General features: G+C 37.1%; 1 long non-coding RNA gene across 1 annotated transcript in view; it reads right to left on the reverse strand.

Moving 5' to 3' along the window:
- Positions 1–18,899: 18,899 nt before the first annotated feature.
- Positions 18,900–23,217, reverse strand: part of LOC123384856 — a 126,357-nt gene continuing 122,039 nt past the window's right edge. The window contains exon 4 of the long non-coding RNA XR_006596540.1: positions 18,900–19,269. This is a non-coding gene — a long non-coding RNA (uncharacterized LOC123384856). The remainder of the gene's footprint in view (positions 19,270–23,217) is intronic.

The following is a 23,217-nucleotide window of genomic DNA, read 5'->3' on the forward strand; positions in this document are numbered from 1 at the left end:
GACTGGAATCCTAGTCTTGCTGTGCCATTGAATGAATACCAGGGTGACATGAGACTTGAGGCTGGTGTTTCCCACTGTGTGGTCCCCAGTCAGCAGCATCAACTCACCTGTGAATGCATTACAAATGCAAATTCTCAGGCCCTTGACCTACTGCAGCAGAAAGGGGCGGGGTCTAGCACTTTGTGTTATAGTAAAGTATGAGAACCACTGCTTTAAGAAATAAAGTTTTCTGTGACTCAGTTTTACAAAAGATGGGTATTTATCTAGATGATATTTCAGATGTATCTTATTCTAATACATAACTGATATTGTAACATTTTAAACCGAATCAGGTATGTTGAGCATAGTGCCTGGTGCATAGCAGGTGCTCATGGAAAAAGATGGTTATAAGATGATCTCTTTTCAGACCTGAAAAAACTCACAGCTTAATAGTGAAATGCTTCGACACTATGACCATTTGCTTATACCCAGGAGGGCCAGGAAAATGTTCCAAAGGAAACGTGCATTTCACATGGCTCTTAAGAGTGAGTTCATCAGAGAGTGAGAGAAAAGCCAAAAAATACAACACATACAAAGAAATTAGGTATGGAAAAGCATTTTGTTTGGGGGATGGAAAATAGAATGCAGTAAGGCAAAAACAAAACAAAACAAAAAAAAAAAAAAAAAGAAAAGACTAACAATACTCTCCACTCAAAATTTTGATACAGAGGATTATGTATATTACCCAGCCTTACATAGCCAGTATAAATTTGCAACACAAATTTGGATATATGAGAAATATCACTTTTTTTCCCCTTAAGGCAAATCATATTTGACTCCAAGCTTCCATTCTGTGCGGCTGGTTAGAGATTCAGTCATCTCACTCCTATGCACACCTTTCCCCCTCCCCCAAAGATGGGCAAATATTCAAGAGATACTGCGCCATACTGGGTATTCTAAAAAGCTTTAAGCCCATATTACTTCTCTCACGTCTGATGACTCTGTAGTTTCTATGCCTCCTAGAGTAGAAAAATCTTTGCCAGGATTGGAAACCCAAGTGCCTAAAATGTCAGTCTCAGAAGCCAGGGAATTGCCAGAAGGTAGGTATATATTTCTTCTAATCTAGGGATATGGAATCCTCTACCCCACGATATCTCTCCTCTTTCTTGCTGCCTTTTAAGATACTCACCTGAAGGGGCACTTGGGTGACTCAGTCAGTCTGTTGTGTATCCAACTCTTGATTTCAGCTCAGGTCATGATCCCTGAGTTGTGAGATCAAGCCCTGTGTTGGGCTCTGCACTGAGTGTGGAGCCTGCTTGAGACTCTCTTTCTCTCTCTGCCTCTGTCTCTGTCTCTCTCTCTCTCCCTCTGCCCTGCTCATGCTCTCTCTCCCTCTCTCTCTATAGAAGAAAAAGTAATAATAACAACAAGATACTCACTCATTTCTGGAGCACCCTATATAATTTCAAATATAGATCAGAGGTTAACTGTCAGCACCTTCTGTGAGGGCTTGTTGTGGGAAAATGACAGAAGGAAAAAAATATAGAGAAAATATATGTGAATGCAGTTATATTTTTTAAAACAAGATTAGTGGCACTGAGTCTTTCTGACACCTGGAGTACGTAATGGCATTCCACAAAATAAAACTAAGATACAACTACATATCCCAAGGGACTGTTGTTTTGATAATCTGAAGAGGAATCTATGAGCTAGAATGGTTCCCCTATTAGTTCATGGCTTTGAAATAGATGAAAATGTTGTATTGATAAGAGCCCCACAATTGACTTTATGTAACCAAACTCACATGTCCTTTAAAGCACTACAAGGAATCTCAAGGAATGAGTAGTTAGGTTTTCTCCTGACAGTGATAGAACAGAAACCATACCTCTGGGATACAGGCTTGTTTTCCGATAGTTTCAAGAAAGTCTTGGCAAGGTACAGAAGGATTATTTTCGGAAGAAAGGTCTGCTCTGTGTGATGTTTATGCAGCTGTATGAAAGGGAGATTCATGCCATTAGACATAAGTCACTTGATTTGCCAAACACTAAATCCTGCACATTCAGGCCACTCCATGGTCCCTAGTCCTTCCTCTTCAGAAAATTTTAAAGGGATAACCATTTTTCTTAAGCCTAGCTTACAACAACCAGCGAATTTTCTTTCTTAACTCTAAAAAAAAAAGTTTCTATCTGTATCTCCCTATTCTGTTCCCATAAACCCCAGGAAATTAGTCTGGGATGGAGACAGGACATTCAGGGGGAGGAGGACATTCACTTAGGAAGTCTTCGGTTGTTTCTCTGAAGGATCACTGTAATTCAGACCTTCCTTTGTGATTTCTTATGACCATTTGGATACATTTCTCCTGCCTGTTCTTTCTAAAGAAAATTAAAAAGCGGTGTTTTCTTCAGTTTTCAATGAAGCAATGCTTATGGATTATCAAGTATTGAGGAAATTCAGAAAAGCAAGCCCGGGCACTAAATACAAAAATCATCCATAATTATAGTTTCATCTCTCAGAATTAGCCACTGCTAACATTTTGGTGTTTAATGTGCCAGACTTTTTCCCCTGAGTATGCACAAATGCACACACAATCACCCATTATACCACCATGTCATTACTTAGACTTAACCACCATGGAAACTACAAATAGATGTTTGATACAACTCTACATGCATACACACCCACTTTAGAAAATTGGAAATATACTCAAGATATGCAGTTGCTACTTTTTTCACTTACACTTTATCATGAATATGTTCTAAAGCCCTTACTAGTTTCTTTGAGCTAGATGATGTAAATAGAATGTAATTTACTTAATCCCCTGTTTTCTTCAGATTTTCTACTATTATTAATATCGCTGTGATTAACATTCTTAAAGATAAGTCATTTGCACACATCTAGCTTATTCCTTAGGAAGAAATCCAGAAATTGCATTGCTGTTTGAAGCTATGCACACTTTAAATGTATTTGAACAAAAATGCATTTGGAACAGGATCTATCAACATACATTCTGAAGAAAAATTTGAATAGCATTTTTCTCATTCCCACAGACACCAGGTATTATCTTCCTTTACTCTGAATAATTGATAGTTGAAAATGGATATAATTGTTGCTTGTGTTGCATTTAAAGAATTACTAGGAACATTGAACTTTTAGTCAAAAGTTTTCATTGTTGATTTGTGCTTTTTCTTTGATGAATTGCCTCTTCATGTTTTCAGTTTGACCCACTTTAACTTTACCTTTTTTTTAGCTGACTGTATTTAAGTAAACTAACAAAATATTGGCAGCAATAAATATAGTTCTGTAAGCCATGCTGGTTAATGGACCACCTAGGAATTTACTTTCTACCGGGAAGTAAGGATCCTTTGGCTACTTAGTATCACGTAGAGGTGAAAAGGAACATATTTTGCTGTTTCAAGGAGAGAAAATACCCTGTAGGGCTTTCTATTCTAATACCTTAAATTGAATAAATTTTCTATTCTAATACCTTAAATTTTCTTATGTTTCTATTGGAGTGTAGCCCTCTAATCTCATCTTCAGAAAACAAGCAAACATGACCTAGAGACTCTTGGAAAATACGACCAGAGGTCTCAGTTTCTGAGTTCTGTTAGTTTCAAGTTGTTTCTTTCACATTTTCAGATTGCCTCTGTAACTTCTTTTCCTTTTGAGAATATGTGTTCCAGGGTATATTTTACCAAAAGGGGGGAGATAAGCAGAAGTGAAGATGATTTTTCCTCCCCATACTAAGCTTCTGCTATTTCCCCTTCTTGAATTATGGTGCAATTTTGCCATGAGAAGTGATTCTTGGTTCCATTTTTTTTTTCTCGGATTTCTGTGTCACAAGACTATGGTATCAAATATTTAAGGTCCTGTATATCCATGAATAATAGCACAGTCAATGAGATACAATGACCTTTTCAGTATTCTGTATTGTGACTAGCTATAGTCAATCCATTCATTTCACTCTTTTATGGCCTCCCTGAGCTTGAGAGCAAAGAGTGAAATGGCCATCCGAATCAAAATATGATGTGCCAAAAGGTCAAAATAGTAAAGTACACTAGTATATTTCATAGAATATATTAAGGCATTAAAATCCTAATATCCTGCCTTGGTGCCAGACTCTATAATGGGAAAAGAAAATGACAGTTTAGGAATTTGCCCTTGTGAAAACTGGAAGGAATCCAAATGGGTAATGACTATTTCTCATCTTAATTACAGTGAAATTTTATTTCCTATATTCTAAGGTCTATATATGGGGTTACATTTTTCAAAAGCATATGTGTTGGGGGTTTGTTGACACATATAATCTCACCATTGAAGGTGAGAGAACTTGTCTCCTCTTTAGCTCCTGCCATATGGTACATTATTTCTTATAGTTTCCCACATCTTTCTAATTTCATCTCACTCTTAGAAAAAAAAAAAGTGTGTTTACTCTTGTATCTGAAGACAGATACAGAGGCAGTCAGATAGATAGAAAGACAGATGACACCATTGGCTTGGCTTTCTTATTTATTTCTTTTGCTTTTTATATGTGGTAAAAATTTTTTTTAACTTAATTTCATTAATGATACTCCAATACAGTGCTGTAAGTTCAGAATACTAGCTCAAGAATGTCGTTTTCATTTATTTCTTCTCATCTTGTGAGAACTGAAATCTTAGCATGTTTTTATCTATGAGTATCTCAACCAAAAAATTATGTCAAGTGTTGAGCCAATTCTATAATGGCTTAAAGGAAAAAATTATTCAGCTAGATGTTATAAAATTAATTCAGAAAAAAAAATGCTATCAGACCCATGCTGAAATTTATACTGAATCAGAAAAGTGTGTTAGCCAGATTTTTTTGTGTTTTCTTCTCAACACTACACACACACACACACACACACACACATGAGAGGAAATAAACTCATTTTGTTTATTTTTTATAGAGTCAAATATTTGTAAATTAATTTTCATTTGAAACGGCAAGGGAGGACGGGAGAAAGAGATTCAAAATTATAATTAACAAAGGAAAAGTACTTACTAAGCTTTTCTTACCAAGACTCAAGTTCAATATTCTCTTTTAAATAATCTATAATTAAAGATTATGCCTAGTTTCAATTTTTAATTTTTTAAATTCTACCAACTTTGAGCTTCTCATGGAAATATTAGTCTGAACAAATATGGCAAAGAATAGATAAGCAATACTTTTTCTAACACATTTAATATAGCACATGCTTATTACCAATAAATTTCAAAACCTGGGATAGTTTTGCTGCGTACCTGCATAATAGAAGAAAAATAAGCACCTTTAGGTTTATAGTCAAGATCATGAACTTTCTCCTTGATCCCATTTAAGACTATTTTGATAAATAGCAAATGTTTATGGTCACTAATGTTAGTATCAAATTACCCAGCTGGCAGGAGGGGTCTGACTTCTCTTTGCATAATCCTCTCACTCTTACTTTATAGTTAATGAGCTCATTTTCTATGCCACCCTTGTTGCTGACCACTGGCTACCTGGCATATTGTCCAAAGGGAAACGTAGAGGAATAAGTATCTTTCAGTTGTGTTACTTTCCCTAGCACATTCAGAGAGAAATCTGCACAGACCCACCATATAGTTCCACAATTAGCTTGTTTTTGGAAGGTGTACATTAATTTACCTACTAGTGAAAGGCCAGTGGCCATAGGAAAAAAAAAAGGAAAAAAAACAGAAGAAAAATAATATAATATCTTCAGGGATAGGCCCGCACTCCGTATCACTAAAAGGGAAGATAGAAGTTTTAAAAAGCTGGCCAGCTCCCCCACAATGCCCTGAAAATAGGGTCCTCTCGATCTGTGATATCACTTTATGTAATTTACTTGGCACTCTGATGAAATAGGATAATAGACGTTTTTCAGGTAACTGATGAATACTCCTTGATTACCGCACTTTAAGAAAAATCAATCACCTGGCATGAAATCCTTAGAAAAATGCATTCCAGTTTCCTATCCTTTAAACAAATTATTCTGTGAATTATGACTTTTCTTTTGAAACGTTAAGTGGTCACTGGGAACACGGCAGTGAGGCAAGAACACCTTTTGAAACTACGCAGACTGCTATATTTTGATGTTCTCACACTTGAGATGTATAGAAGTACGATCTTCTATCTACCTTCACAATAGGGAAAGTTCTCTTTCGCCAAACGAGAGATATTAGATATTGGTCCTCTGCCAGTGGTTGAAGTCTCCAACATACAGATAATGAGAAGAATTACTGTATAGTCCAAACTCCTAGGTAGGTACATATTTTGATATCTCTAAAATATGTTCCTCAAATATTTATTCAACATTTATTTATAAATCAGGCTGAATGATGCCTTAAGGAAGGACAGAGAAAGGGGCTGACCTTTTCTTCTGTTGCCCTGACCTACTCACTTAAGCCCCAATTTTTGTACCTTATTAAGCAGCTTTTGTTTTTTATTATAGAAAAGCAGGGTGAATGAAATGACCAGATGCCCATTATTTACTTTTAACAATTGTTAACATGTTTCCATATTTGCATAATCTATTTTATTTTGCTGCTGTATTTTAAATTAAATTACAGACAGGAAGCCACTTCAGACCTTCACATTTCAACCTACGTCTTCATAAAATAAGGAAATTTTCCTGTGTAAACACAAAATTGTTCATACACCTCAGATGATTAAAAATATTTTAAACTGTCATCTAACAGGCTGCAATTACCCTGCAGCAGCTTCCCTTGATGGTGGTTTAGAGATGGATCATCTGTTATTACTCAAACCTGCATTTTGGATTTCCACTCTAACTCTGAGGTCAACTCCAGCCTCTCAAAGTTGTGCTCCCAGTTACCAGGATGATTCTGGTGAGTGAGATGGTCTCCATTCCATTACAAACTCAACAATATTCTAGTGTAGTGTAGCCGTGACCCCTGGGCACCTACCTCCTTTCTCTTTGTCATCCTACTGCAGTGTAGGTTTTAAAGGAGAGCCCCTCAGTTTATTTGGGGGAAAGGAATCACCAGAAACCAGGACCATAACGGGAGTTTAGGAGACTGGGAGCTGAAACAGGGACAAAGACATATGTTGTGATCAAGCTCATAAAGTGGAAAGAAAGCTAAAACATTTAACATCTGGGGGCCCCTCGGTGGCTCAGTCAGTTAAGGGTCCAACTTCAGCTCAGGTCATGGTCTCCAGGTTTGTGAGTTCAAGCCCTGCCTCAGTCTCTATGCTGACAGCTCAGAGCCTGGAGCCTGCTTCAGATTCTGTGTCTCCCTCTCTGCCCCTCCCCTGCTCGCTTGCTCTCTCTCAAAAATAAATAAACGTTAAGAATTTTTTTTAAACATTTAACATCTGTGAAACGGACTCCTGCACAGGGAATTCTAAGCTTTATAATTCAGCTGCTTAAATAAACCACAATATGAATCTTAGATTTTTGCTCAAAATGAGTTTCACAGCCTCTGGTGCCTGAGCAGTTTGCTCTGCCGTTCTACCTCTCTGGCAGCAGGTTCAGTGTTTTCACTGGGTCTGAAACCTTGTGCCCCAAATGCTAACTGTAGGCGTTAAAGGTGGTCATGAATCAAGGCTAAGACAGAACATATCTTCAGGGTTCTGTGCCCTACGGTGTGCGGTGGGGATGGACATTACAGTGATTATACACATTTATTCCTGAAGGGAACGTGGATTTGGAAAAGCAGAAACTGCCATCAAGACCTCGAGGAAAAGATAAAATGTCCTTTTTCATCTATACGACAAAATCACACCAAAGATTTCCAGGAAGTATGCTAATCAAAATAATTACAGAACTTAAGCATTTGTGATGGTGATATTAAAGTCTATGTCTTACTGATGGAAAAAAGGAGATATTTTTCCTGTGAAAATGAAATATTCCACAGTGGTGATTCTTATCCACAGAGTTACCTTATCTACTGAAGGGTCAGTGGAAAGGAAACTGGGAGAAGGGTGAACCATCCAGCTGGCAGAATAGTGAACATAATTTGCAGCCTGTCTTAGTACAGAAGTCAAAATGAATGAATATTACAATGAAGATGCAAGTCCTTACAAACATTGTCCCATCAGGAAAGTCAGGATGAGAAGAATGTCATATGTCATTCTATAGAAATTCAAACAGGATCAGCATTGCATGATTACGTTTAAAATCTAGTCTTGCAGCTTACTGGTTGTGTAATGTTGAATAAGTTACTAAAGCTTTTTAAACTCTTAGCTTCTTGATCTATAAAATGGAGTATCTACCAAAGAAGTGGTTGTGAAGATTCATTAAGTTAATATAAGAAAGGATCTTTTAGGGGCGGCTGGGTGGCTCAGTTGGTTTAGCATCTGACTTGATTTCAGCTCAGTTCATGATCCCAGGATCATGGGATTGGGCCCAGAGTTGGGCTCTGCACTGAGGGTGGAGTCTGCTTAAGATTTTCTCTCTCTCTCCCTTTGCTCCTTTCCCCCACACATGTACTGTCTCTCTCTCAGTAACTACATACATACATACATGCATACATTCATACATACATACTTAACTTACATAAATGAAAGGATCTTTTACAACACATATTAGCTGATATCCATATGGTTTCTTTTGGGGGGGAAGGTGGGTAGGTATCAGTTTGATATTTTATCACTGTTATAAACATATCTGAATGGCTTACTGGGACAGCCAGGCTCCAAGATTACCCCGAAAATCTTTACCCCCTGGTGTTCACGGCCTTGTATAGTCACTTCCATAATGCATGAGGCCAACCTATTTAACACGAAGATACTATAATAGTGATAATGCATGACTTCCAAGGCTAGATATTGAAACGACTTCTGCCTTGTTCTCCCTTGGATCACTCTGGAGAAAGCCAACTACCATATTGTGAGGACCCTCAAGACACTCTATGGAGAGACCCATAGGGCAAGTTGCTGAGGCCTCTTGTCAGCAACCATGCAAGTAAGCCATCTTGGAAATTAATTCTTCAATTCCAGTCAAACCTTCAGATGACTGCACCATAGGACAAATTCTCAAGTAAAATTTCATGAAAGACTCTTGGTCAGAATCACATAGCTAAGCCACTCCTGACTTCAGGACCCACAGAAATTGCAAGATAATAAGTACTTGTTATTTTAAATCACTGTGTATACAGTAATTTGTTAGGCAGGAATAAATACTAATATACCCCTTATTTTATGCTACACTGGAAATGAATAAGATCCATGTGATCTTATTATAATGCAATCAAAACTATGTATCACGATGTTTTCAAGTTGACTGAGTCCCAATTTCATTAAAGGGGTTTGGTATTAATAATGGAAATACCCTTTCAGGAATAAACTACCTAATTTAAAAGATGATGGGAACTAGGAAGATTGAGAACTAGGAAAACAGTTGGGTTGAAAGCAACTGAAGTTGTGAGAGTAATGTAGCAAAGAATCCAGAAAACCATTGATAAGTAGAAATTCTAATGGTAAGATTTCTTCCTGTTAGAGCCTGTGATAGCATATGTCAGCCAACCAGCCAAAATCATCTATTTAAGATGGGCTTTGCAGATATTTGGTGGGGTACCTGGGTGGCTCAGTCAGTTGAATGTCCAACTTCAGCTCAGGTCATGACCTCGCAGTTCTTGAGTTCGAGCCCTGCGTCGGGCTCTGTACTGACAGCTCAGAGCCTGGAGCCTGCTTCGGATTCTGTGTCTCCCTCTCTCTCTGCCCCTCTCAAGTTCACACTCTGTCTCCCTCTCAAAAATAAATAAACATTAAACATTAAAAAAAAAGAATTGGTGAGATAGTTTTTGACAAAGAATAATCCAAGGTTTACGGGTGCCTTGGTGATGTGACAAGTCCTCGTTGCCTGTTGCTTCCTTTGGGATATGTACAGTGGTTCTGAAACTCTGCCTGGGTTCCAGACACACTAGTTACTGATAACTGAATGAAGGTAGCCTGTGCCTCCTTTACAGAGCCCCTTCCATATCTCATGACTCTGCCAGGTGAAAGACCAGAATTGATACTCATTCTTTACCCACAAACCAAGAAATCTGAAAAGTTACATGAGTTTAAGTGCATCAGGTAACAGTCTGTTGTATAGTATCATCCTGAAGAGATTTTGTTAAGACTTCATTTTTGAGGGCAGTTTTAGGTTCACAACAAAACTGAAAAGAAGGTTCAGAGATTTCCTATATATCTCCTGCCCCCCCCCCCAACATGCATAACGACTCGCATTACTAACATCCTGCACGAGAGTGGTGCATTTGGTGTTCCTTCCTTACTTTGGCCATTCTAATAGGTGTATCGTGATATCACACTGTTGTTTTAATTTGCATTTCCCTGATGACAGACGTGGATCATCTTTTCGTATGCTTATTTCCCATCTGTGTATCTTCTCTGGTGAGGTGTCTGGTAAGGCCTTTGTCCCGTTTCTTAATTGGATTGTTTGATTTCTTATTGAATTCTAAGAGTTCTTTGTATATTTCTAATAACAGTCCTGTATCAGGTGTGGTTTTTTGCAGACATTTTCTCCCAGTATGGGACTTGCATTTCATTCTCTTGACATTATCTACTGCAGAGCAGAAAATTTCCCATCTTCGTGAAATCCAGTTCATCGATTATTTCTTTCATAGATCATGTCTTTGGTATTGTATTGAAAAGTCATTCCCGTACCCGGGAGCATCCACGTTTTCTTACATGTTATCTTCTAGGAGATTTATAGTTTTACATCTTATGTTAAGGTCTGTGATATGGTTTGAGTTAATTTTTGTGAAGGATGTAAGGACTGTGTCTAGATTTATTTATTTATTTTTTTGCCATGTGGGTGTCCAGTTCCAACACCATTTATTGATGACCCTGTCTTCACTGTACTGTATTGCCTTTGCTCCTTTGCCAACTGTCAGTTGACTATATTTATGTGGGTCTATTTCTGGGCTCTCTATTCTATCCCATTTATCTATTTGTCTCTTCTTTTGCCAATACCACATTATTTTGATTAATGTAGTAATCTTACAGTAAGTCTTAAAGTCAGGTAGTGTTAGTCCTCCAACTTGTTCTTCTCCTTCAGTGTTGTGTTAGCTATTCTGGTTCTTTTGCCTCTTCATATCAGATTTATAATCAGGTTGTCAATATCCACAAAATAACCTGCTGGAATTTTGATTGGGATTGAACGGAATCTATTGATCAAGTTATAAAGAAATGACATCTTGACAATACTGAGTCTTCTGATCCATGAACATGCAATATTTCTTTCTTTTCCTATTTCTTTGCTTTCCTTCACCAGTTTTATAGTTTTGCTCAAATAGATTTCATACATATTCTGTCAGATTTTTTTACCTAAGTGTTTCTGTCTCAGAAGGGCAGTCTGCTAATATTTTTAATTTCAAATTCCATTTGTCGTCACTGGTATAGAAGAGAGCAACTGACTTTTGTATATTAACCTTGTATCCTGCAACCTTAATCACTTAGTTTCAGGAGGGTTTTGTTGTTGTTGTTGTTGTTGTTGTTGTCAGTTCTATCAGATTTTCTACATAAATGATCATGTCATCTGTGAACAAAGACAGATTTACTTACTCATTCCTCATATGTATACTTTTTATTTCCTGTCCTTGTGTGGGTTCATTAGCTACAACTTCCAGTGCAATGTTGAAAAGAAGTGGTGAGAGGGAAAATCTTTGCCTTGTTCCTGATTGTAGTGGGATACCTATGAGTTTCTTTCAATTACGTATGATGTTAGCTGCACTTTTTGTACATATCCTTTATCAGGTTGAGGAAGTTTCCCTCTCTTCCTAGTTTACTGGCAGTTTTTATTATGAATGAATTTTGGATTTTGTCAAACGCTTTCTCTGTATCTAGGATATAATCATATTTTTGTTCTTTAGCCTGTTGATGTGATGGATTACATTAATTGGTTTTTGAGTGTTGAATCAGACTTGCATACCTGAAATAAATCCCACTTGATTATGGTAGATAATCATTTTTATACACTTTAAATTCAATTTGTTAAAACTATGCTTAGGAATTTTGTGTCTATATTCATGAGAGATATTAGTTCATAGTTTTCTTTTCTTATGATGTATTTGTCAAGATTTAATATTAGGGTAGTTCTGGCTACCTGGCTAATATTAGTCCATTTCATCAAGGTTATCAAATGTGTGAGCATAGTGTTGTTCATAATATTTTTTTAATTATCCTTTTAATGGCCATGGAATCAGTAATGACTATTTCTTTTACATTTTTTTATTAAAAAATTTTTTAATCTTTATTTATTTTTGAGAGAGACAGCGTGTGAACAGGGGAGGAGCAGAGGGAGAGGGAGACACAGAATATGAAGCAGGCTCCAGGCTCTGAGCTGTCAGTCCAGAGCCTGATGTGGAGCTCGAACTCACAAACTGTGAGATCATGACCTGAGCTGAAGTCGGACACTCAACCGATTGAGCCACCCAGGTGCCCCTACATTTTTGATATTAGTAATTTGTGTCCTCTTTGTCTCTTATTTAATTTGGTGAGAGTTTTATCCATTTTCCTGATTTTTTTTTCAAAAGAACAGATTGATTATATTCATTTTCTTTATTGATTTCCTGTTTCCAGTTTCACTGATGACTGCTCAAATTTTATTATATCTTTTCTTCTGCTTACTTTAGATTTAAAGTCTCTTTTTCTACTTTCTTAAGATGAGTGCTAATATAATTAGTTTCAAATACATCTTCTTTTCTAATATAGGTATTTGACGCTATAAATTTCCCTCAAAAAACTGCTTTTTTTCCTGCAGTCCACAAAGTTTGGTAACTTGTGCTTTAAAGTTTAGTTCAAAATACTTTGAAATTTCCCTTAGGATTTTGTCATTGACCCATGTGTCAGAAGGGTGTTACTTAATCTCGTATTTTGAGGTTCACCAGCTCTCTTTTTGCTACTGATGTTTAGTTTAATATGTGGCCTATGAGTGAACCTTGCTTACTTTCTATTATTTGAAATTTGTCAAGATGTATTTTATGGCCTATCCTGGTAAATGTTCCATGTGAACTTAAGAATGTAATATTCTGCTGTTGCTAGAGGAAGTAGTAGTCACCTGATTGGTAGTGCTGTGCAGTTCAACTCCGTCCTTATTGATTTTCTGCCTGCTGGATCAGTCAATAGACACAACAGAAGTTTGTTGAAGTCTCCAACCATAACAATTCATCCATCTATTTCTCCTTGCTATTCTAGCAGTTTCTGCCTAATGTATAATAATGCTGTATCATTCGGTGGATACATATTAAGCATTGCTGTCTTCTTGAAGAATTTACCCCTTTTGTCATTACTAATGGCCCTCTTCATTTCTTATTTTCTTTTCTTTGAAGTTAGCCTATTCTGAAATTAATATAGCTATTCTGGTTTCCTTTTAATTAATGTTTGCATGGTTTATCTTTCTTCATCTTTTTACTTCTAATCTCCTTGTGTCTTCATATTTAAAGGGGATTTCTTGTAGACAACATATTTGGGTCTTTTTTTAAAATCAGCACTGACAATCTCTTTAATTGGTGTTTTTACCTTAAAATCATTAATGATATGCTTAGATTAATATCTATCATATTTATTATTTTTCCTATTGTCAATGTTCTTTTTTTGTTTTTGTTTTTGTTTTTGTTTTTGTTTTTGTCTTCACTCTTTCTGCCTTCTCTTGTTTAAATTGAGCATTTTGTAAGATTCCATTTTCTCGGGGCACCTGGGTGGCTCAGTCAGTTAAGCATCCAACTTCGGCTCAGGTCATGATCTGGTGGTCTGTGAGTTTGAGCCCCACGTCGGGGCTCATGGAGTCTGCTTCGGATTCTGCGTCTCCCTCTCTGCCCCTCCCCAACTCACACTCTGTCTCTGTCTCTCAAGAATGAATAAATGTTAAAATTTTTTTTAAAAAGATTCCATTTTCTCTTTCATCATAATGATTTTTACTTCATTTTTACAATTTTTAGTTGCCCTATAGTTGCAATGTGCACTTACAACTAATCCAAGTTCACTTCAACGTTTATTTATTTTTGGGACAGAGAGAGACAGAGCATGAATGGGGGAGGGGCAGAGAGAGAGGGAGACACAGAATCGGAAACAGGCTCCAGGCTCTGAGCCATCAGCCCAGAGCCCGACGCGGGGCTCGAACTCACGGACCGCGAGATTGTGACCTGGCTGAAGTCGGACGCTTAACCGACTGCGCCACCCAGGCGCCCCAATCCAAGTTCACTTCAAATAGCACTGTGCCACTTTACTGGTAGCAAAAGGTCCTCATAACAGACTCTGTGTAATTCCTCCCTTACATCTCTTACGACATGTGACATTACTACATTTATTTCACTTATTTATAAGGTATGACCACTGACTATACTGTCACTATTGTTAATTTCAAGAAACGTATCTCTTAGACCAATTAAGAATAAGAAAAATAAACTTTATTTTACTTTTATTTATTCCCTTCGAATGCTCTTTCTTTATGTAGATCCAAGTACCTGACCTATATAATTTTCCTTATTTCTGTAGAACTGCTTTTATAATTTCTTGCAAGGGGGATTTCCTTCTGAAAAAATTTCCTCAATTTTTACCTAATCGAGAAAGTTTTCTTTTTTTTTTGCACTTTTTTCAAGTATAATTAACATATCATGTTATATTAGTTTCAGTTGCACAATATAATGATTCAACAATTCTGTGCAATTTCTCAGCACTCAAGATAAGTGTGCTCTTAATCCCCCTCACCATTTCACACCTCTCCCTTACCTCCCTTCTTGCAACCACCAATTTGTTCTCTGTATTTAAGAGTCTGTTATTTTGGGTTACCTGGGTGGCCCAGTTAAGCACCTGACTTTTGATATCAGCTCAGATTGTAATCTTGCAGTCATGGGATCAATCCCTGTGTCAGGCTCTGCGCTGAGCCTGGAGCTTGCTTAGGATTCTCTACCTCACTCTCTCTGCCCCTCTCCTGCTTGTGCTCTCTCTCTCTCTCTCAAAATAAATAAATAAACTTTAAAAACTATTTTTAAAAGGCTGTTTTCCTATTTGCTTGTTTGTTTGTTTTGTTTCTTGAATTTCACAAGAGTGAAATCATATGGTATTTATCTTTCTCTGACTGACTTATTTCACTTAACATTATACCCTCTAGGTCCATCCATGTTGTTGCAAATGGCAAGATTTCATTCTCTTTTATGGCTAATATTCTATTGCATGTATATACCACCTCTTCTTTATCCATTCATCAACTGATGGACATTTGATCTTTTCATTTGTTATATCATCTTCAATTTCTTTTGTCAGTGTTTTATACTTTTCAGAGTATGGGCATTTCACCTTCTTGGTTAAGTTTATTTCTAGGTATTTTAATAATTTTCATGCAATCATAAATAGGATTGTTTCCTTAATTTCTCTTTCTGCTACTTCATTATTAGTGCATAGAAATTCAACAAATTTCTGTATATTAATTTTGTATCTTGCAAATTTAATGAATTTATCAGCTCTAGTAGTTTTTGGGTGGAGTCTTTAGATGTTTCTATATATAGTATCTTATCATATGCAAATATCATATGCAAATAGTGAACATTTTACTTCTTCCTTACTAATTTGAAGACTCATTTCTTTTTTTGTCTGACTGCTATGGCTAGAACTTCCAGTATTATGTTGAATAGAAGTAGTGAGAGTGGACATCTTTGTCTTTTTCCTGATCTTAATGGAAAATCTCTCAGTTTCTCACCACTGAGTATGATGTCAACTGTGGGTTTTTCACTTATGCCTTTATTATGTTGAAGTATGTTCCCTCTAAACCTACCTTTTGGAGAGTTTTTACCATGAATGAATTTTGCCTTTTTCAAATGTTTTTACTGCATTTATTGAGATAATAGTGTGGTTTTTATCCTTTCTCTTGTTAATGTGATGTATCATGTTGATTCACTTGTGAATATTGAAACACACTTGCAACTCAGGAATAAATCCCACTTGATTGTAGTAAATGGGTCTTTTAATGTATTGCTGAATTTATTTTTCTAGTATTTCATTGAGGACTTTTGCATCTATGTTTATCAGAAAATTGGCCTGTGGTTTTCTTTTTATAAAGTGTCTTTATCTGGTTTTGGTATCAGGGTAATGCTAGCCTCATAGAATGAATTTAGAAGCATTTCTTCCTCTTTTGTTTTTTGGAACAGTTTGAGAAGCGTAAGTATTAACTCTTCTTTAAGTATTTGAAAGAATTCACCTCTGAAACCACCTGGTCCTGGACTTTTGTTGGTTGGGAGTTTTTTTGATTACTGGTTCAATTGCATTGATCATAATGTTCAAATTTTCTATTTCTTCCCGATTCAGTTTGGAAGATTATATGTTTTTAGAAATTTATCCATTTCTTCTAGGTTGTTCAATTTGTTGGCATATAATTTTTCATATTATTCTCTTACAAACCTTTATATTTCTATGGTGTCATTTGTTATTTCTCCCTCTTCATTTCCAGTTTTATTTATTTGAGTTTTCTTTTTGTTCTTGATGAATCTGGCTAGAGGCTTATCAATTTTCTTTAACTTTCTCAAGACACAGCTCCTGGTTTCATTGATCTGTTCTGTTCTTCTTCTAGTCTCTACTTCATCTATTTCTGCTCTAAACTTTATTTTCTTCCTTCTGCTGGCTTTAGGATATTCTTCTTTTTCTAGCTCTTCTAGGTACAAGTTTAAGTCATTTATTTGAAATTTTGCTTCTTGAGGTAGGCCTGAATTGTCGTAATCTTCCTTCCTAGAACCACTTTTGCTGCATCTCAAAAATATTGGACAGTTGTGTTTTCATTTTCATTTATCTCAAGGTATTTTTGACTTCTTTGATTTCATGGTTGACCTATTCATGGGTTAGTAGTTTATTAAGTCCATATATTTATGTTCTTTCCAGATGTTTTCTTGTGATTGATTTCTAGTTTCATACAGTTTTGGTCAGAAAAGATGTATAATATGATGTCAATTTTAGTGAATTTACTCAGACTTGTTTTGTGGCCTAACATGTAATCTATTCTGGAGAATATTCCACATGCCATTGAAGATAATGTACATTCTGCTGTTTTTGAATAGAATGTTCTTAATATATCTGTTCGGTCCATCTGGTCCAATGTATCATTCAAAGCCACCGTTTTCTTATTGATTTTCTGTCTGGATGATCTATCCAATGATATAAGTGGGGTGTTAAGGTCCCCTATTATTCTATCGCTGTCAATTTCTCCATTCATGTTTGTTAAGAGTTGGTTTATGTATTTAGGTGTTTCACATTGGGTGCATAAATATGTATAACTGTTATATCCTCTTGTTGGATTGTTCTCTTTATCATTATGTAGTTTTTTTTATTCTTGTGGATGGGGCATATCTGCAGGAAAATGTAGGGGAGAGGTTTGCAGTGTTAGCAAGGCAGGTGGAAAGTGTTCCTGCTGTTTCTCACAGGTGGTCATCTATCTAGGATTGGGGGGGGGCAGAGAAATTGTGACTGCATGCCCTTTTGTTCTTGGGTAAGTTTCCTAAAGATCCCTTCCCCTCCAGCACATGTTCTGAGATTAATAAGTCTCCTTCACATATATTCCAGACACTCTTCAAACTACAGATTCTTTTTTTTTTTGTTTATTTATTTATTTTTGAGAGAGAGAGAGAGAGAGAGAGCGTGCGCACGCACATAGAAGAAGGAGAGGGGCAGAGAGAGAGAGAGGGAGACACAGAATGCAAAGCAGCCTCTTGATTTCACCTCAGGTCATGATTTCATAGTTTGTGAGATCAAGCCCCACATGAGGCTCTGCAACAGCGCAGAGCCTGCATGGGATTCTCCCTCTCCCTCTCTCTCTTCCCCTACCCTTAAGCTCTCTCTCTCTTAAAATAAACTTTTCTTTAAAAAGAAAACAAAAGGAAAAGGAATGTTTAGGGCATATTTCAAAATGGTTACTTTTTCCTTCCACATGCCAGAAGCACAAGAGGGATTTCTCTCCAATACTCCCTGTGAGAACCTGGAAAAGCTCCTGGAAGTCAAACTCATGTAAGTCTAGGAGTCCTGTTAAGACAGGGCCTCTGTGGGGATGCCTGGGTGGCTCAGTTGGTTAAGCATCTGACTTTGGTTCAGGCCATGATCTCATAGTTCATGGGTTCGAGCCCCATGTTGGGCTGATAGTTCAGAGCCTGGATCCTGCTTTGGATTCTGTGCCTCCCTCTCTCTCTGCCCCCTCCCCTGCTCTCATTCTTCCCTCTCTCTCAAAAATAAATAAACATTAAAAACAAAGACCTCTGTGGAGTTTTTTAACCCTTGAGTCTGTCCACAGTGAACCTCAAACAACTCATCAATTACAGCTAAAATTTCCTACCCCAGTACTGTTTCAGTGGGGTTTTTTTGCTCCAATAAACTATGACTCTCTGTTTCCACCTATTTGTCTTTTCAATTTGGAGAGCAGCGGTTTACCCTGTAACCTCAGTTATCTGATGGCTCTAAGAAGAGTTGATTATGCTCAGTCCGTTCAAGCCTTTTTTGTTGTTACAGGAGGAGAGTGATACCTTCTAAGTTCCTTACAGGGTGGATGGGAAGCCTGAGGTCCTGAAGCGTTTTGAATCTAACAAGGAGGGAGGCAGCACCTCCAGCAGATACTTCAGGAGCAGAACCACTATTTCCCACCACATTCTACCCTGGGCCCATCATCAGTATTCTCCACATCTGACACTTTCAAAACTCTTAAAACATTATTTGCTAAGAAAGATAGACTTCAGGGGGCATCACAACCAAATGCCAAACAACTGAGGCTTGGAAATGTCTTATGAAATCTTTATTAAGAAACCAGGTGAAGGAAAGGAGATGGACCAAGGGCTAGACTTTGCCAAGATATAAAAATCTAAGAGTGAGCACTAAATTTGGAGTTATACTGGGGCCATGCCAAAGGGAGATCATTAATATGAAGTCACCACTGGGTAGAGAAAATGTGTAGAAACCATGCCAAGAAATGAAAACACAAGAGCCAAGTGTCCCATAGAGTTGTCAAAGAGTATATTGACCTAGCAGATGAGAATCAACTGAGGGTTACAAAAGGAGTGGTCAAAATCAATTCAAATAGAGAAGGGCACCAGGGCAGTTCCACGAATAATGCTATAAACATAGTCTGTTTGCTTCAATATCCCTCTTGTGTCTTGTTCAGTCTGTTTCAAAGGAACATGGTTGTATCCACCAAGGGACCATTGTCAATGTCCTCTGTCATGTTTCAAGAGATGCCAGAAAAGCTGCTCAGCCTCCCACTTCAAAATATTCTCAACCCTGATGCAATGGAGTCTGAAATTCTTCCTCTGTTAAGGAATTCTTAAAGTTTCTTCTTTCTGTGATACTTTTGAAAAACATAAATACTTCTGAAAGGACAAAGATATTTATTTTATCAGTATTTTTATCATGTGCTTATTAATGCCACACTCTTCAAAACAGGGACTAGGTTCTGAAAATTGGGTACTCAGAGATAGAGAGAGAGGAAGAGAAGGAGGATAGAGTTTTGAAACTTGCCAATCAATGCCTTACAAATAGGGGAGATTGGAAGAAAATTTGATTTTTTTTTGTTGTTGCAAACTTGCACACATACGTATAAACGTATGTGACTCTATACACACACCCAGAAGTGGCCTCACTAGCCTCAAAATCCCATGACATTTCATTTAACCCCTTATATATTACTTATTACTTATAAATACCTACTGCATATAGTGTCTGTGTTTTATCATCCCTAATAGACTTTAAACTCCTTGAGATGAAAATCTGGGTCTTATTGAATTATGGCTGAATGAAACAATCCATTAGTTGCATATATGTTTATTTAGGCATTTTTATATGCAAGGCGTGCAAAGTACTAGACCTAATATATTAAGGTGACTATTAATATTTCATGGTAACAATTCATTCACAGATGATTGCTATAGGAACTAAACCCATTCATACACTGAAGATTTAGAACTAAGTTCAGAAATGCAAACAAAGGAGGTAGACTTGAGGACCATATATGTATCATAACATTGGAAAATGCCCTTGAAAATTCTTTTTAGTCCTTTTCACATACTTACTCAAAGGCAAGTTCAGTGCAAGAAGAAAATAGTAAAAGATTCTCAATACTTCAGGGCAGCTTGCTAAATTTTACCAGGTCTCTTGCTGGTAATGAATGATATATGCATTACTTTATGACTGGAGTCAACTGATATTAGACAATAGATGGCTCTTGGAGCTTTAGAGATTCAAAGCAATTTATCTGTTAACTATTTTCTAATTTGTAAGAATAGCATCTCAATTTTATCAATTAAGTTTCAACTAAAACACAAGCCAACAAGCTAATAGCTCCAAAGTTTTAGATAGGTGCTTTATATGCCAATATTAATCGGTATCTTTGCAGTTTAATGTTTGTAAACACAGTTATATGAGAGTATACTGCCTTTAAGTTAAATAATTATGATGTTAATGCAGCTGCCATTGTAACATAATACTATAATATACTTGCTCCTTGTCTCGTCTCTCTCTCTCTCTCTCCCTTTGTTTCTCTTTCTTTACTATGTTGAGGTTTATTACATTTAAGTATTATAATAATAGACCAATCTATGATTAGGAGAATTATCTAAACCAAGTTTGCATTAGCTACCAAAATATAGTAAATAAATAGATGATATGTAGGGAGGTATGTAGACAGAAAAAAACAAAAACAAAAACATAAACAAAAACAAAACCAAGTCTCTTCATCTCTACTTGGCAAATGCAGTACCTTTGGACAAGACACTACTATCTCCCTTACATAGATGAGAACCAAAGGGAAAGAGAAACCATTTTGCAGCCTCTTTCCCTGGACTGGCTTGTTTCAGCCAGGACTCCGTGGGCCTCACAATATGGACTAATTTAATATTACCATTACATAGCACCTTTATTTCAGTATCTTCCAAATATGCCTGAATTAAAAACAGATTCTGGTCATTAAAAACATAGATTCTCTGGGGCACCTGAGTGGCTCAGTCGGTTAAGCAACCGACTTTGGCTCAGGTTATGACCTCATGGTCTGTGAGTTTGAGCCCTGCATCGGGCTCTGTGTTGACAGCTCAGAGCCTGGAGCCTGCTTCACATTCTGTGTCTCCCTCTCTCTGCCAGTCCCTTGCTTGTACTCTGTCTCTCTCTCTCTCTCTCTCTCTCTCTCTCTTTCTCTCTCAAAAAATTTAAAAAAAACCCATAGATTCTGGTCACCAAACAGAACCTACCGAATCAGACTTTCTCAGGATGAATCTTCATAACCCGTACGTGTGAAAGAAACCCCAGGTAATAATTCTTATTATCAGGAAAGATTGGGAAATTTTGACTGTTTCATTTTATTTAAAATTCACCTGAACAACTATCTGAGGTAAGAGTTAGGAGCTAGAAGACATCTGAATTATAACAAATGAGAAAACTGACATGTAGAGACAGTAAAGGCTTGGTGAAGTTCACACAGCTAAAAAGGGATTAGGGCCAGGTCTTAACCACATATAATCTGGCTCCCCGCCCCACCCCCCCCCCCCCCCCGTCATTTTTTTAAACTGCTACTCCACCAGATTCTAGTTGTTTTCTTATACTGCTGGCCACATGGCTGACAGTCAAGATAAAGGTTCTGGATAACACTGAAATGGAGCGTCTCTGCTACCTACTAGTATCTCCACTGCTTACACAGATTTCTTGATCCCTCTCACTCTCTGAAGCATTCCTTTACAATCTCCTGCTTTAACTACCCTGCCTTCTTCTTCAATATTGTTCTTTCTTGCCCAACCTCGTCTTTCCCTAATATCAATCCATCTGGCAACTATGATCAGTGTCTTCGGATGGACAGAGAGGCAGTAATCAGTCTGAGATACAGGATGTAAAAATCCCTGAGTGTTTAATGGAACTAGAACTAGAAAACAGGACTTTGGCCCGAGGCAAAACGTTTCGCTTCTTTGGGTCTTCCAAATGAATTACTTTAATTTGATCAGAGATTCTAGAGCTAGGAGAATTTAGACCATCTGATCAAGTCTCATATTAGAAGGGAAATCAAGATGCTAAAAGTTAATTTAAGTAATTCACATGAAATTATAAAACTAAAACGTATAAAGTAATAAGTTTGAGGATATAATGCCTTTTTTTTTTTTGTTTCTTGCCTAAACTGGATTCCTCTTTTTCTAAGCTCATGCAAACCAAGAAGTAACTCATTCTCTTTCTTGTGTAACTTCACCAAACCAAACTTTGCATCAAGTGCTTTATATAAATTATATCTTGTTAAACCTCAAAACGGCCTTTCAAACTATTTCAATCTTCAACTAACTTATGAGGAAACTGACTCACACGTTAAAAACCTGTTACTTTTTGCAAAAACAAGAATAGAGTTCACATTTAGTTGGGATTTTTTTTTTTATTCTTAAATATACCTCTTAGCCCTTTCTCAAGTGGTTGCCACCTTATAGTTCTAATTTTTGAAATGTATAAATGCTTCTAGAAAAGCCATTTGAAACAAATAAATACTGGAAAAGTATGAAGCTAAAAAGTAGAGCTAATACGGAAGGTAATAGATAATGGACAAGAAAATCGTAAATAAAGAGAGCTCAAGGGGCCAGAACAATGACCAGAATCAACAGGGTGAAATGCTGACCCATAGGAAGAAGGCTGCATTTAGGTGGTTGCAAGCAGATGCACAAATGCTAGATAAGAAATGCTAGCATGACTGTCAGCCAAAATGTACTGAGGGTTTATTATTTGCCGGGTGCATTTATAGGCTCCGGAAAAACAGCACCTAATATTTATCGGAATTTATGCTTCAGTGGAGAGTGTAGGAGTGAAAAATGTGGTAACACATAGAACAAGAATCACATAAGCCAATTTCAGCAACTGATAAAAATGAGAAAATAGGGTCATGTGGTAACAAGTGACTAAGAGGGCCCCTGTAGCAAGAGAAATCGGGGAAGCCCTTTGATGAGGAGGTAGTGTTTGCCTTGAGTCCTGGAGAAGCAGCAGGAAGGTGTGCAAAAATATGGAAGCAAGAGTACGGTTCAAGCAAAAGAAACAGCAGGGACAGAGGCTCAAAGATGGAGAAAACTTTGGTATGTTCGAGGGACAAAAAGTATGCCAGTGTGGATGTCATATCATAAATAACTGAGAGAATAACTACAGATGAGTTTGGAGACACACAGAGGCTGGGTCATGTAGGGCCTTACAGACTATAGTGAGATTTTATTCCAGGCATAATGAAAAGCCATTGCAGGGTTTTAGACTACGAACATGCATGGGTTTACTTTTGAAAAGATCACTGTGGCTGCTTTGTGGAGAATGGTCTA

Source organism: Felis catus, chromosome B1, assembly GCF_018350175.1.
Source record: "Felis catus isolate Fca126 chromosome B1, F.catus_Fca126_mat1.0, whole genome shotgun sequence".
NCBI lineage: Eukaryota > Metazoa > Chordata > Mammalia > Carnivora > Felidae > Felis > Felis catus.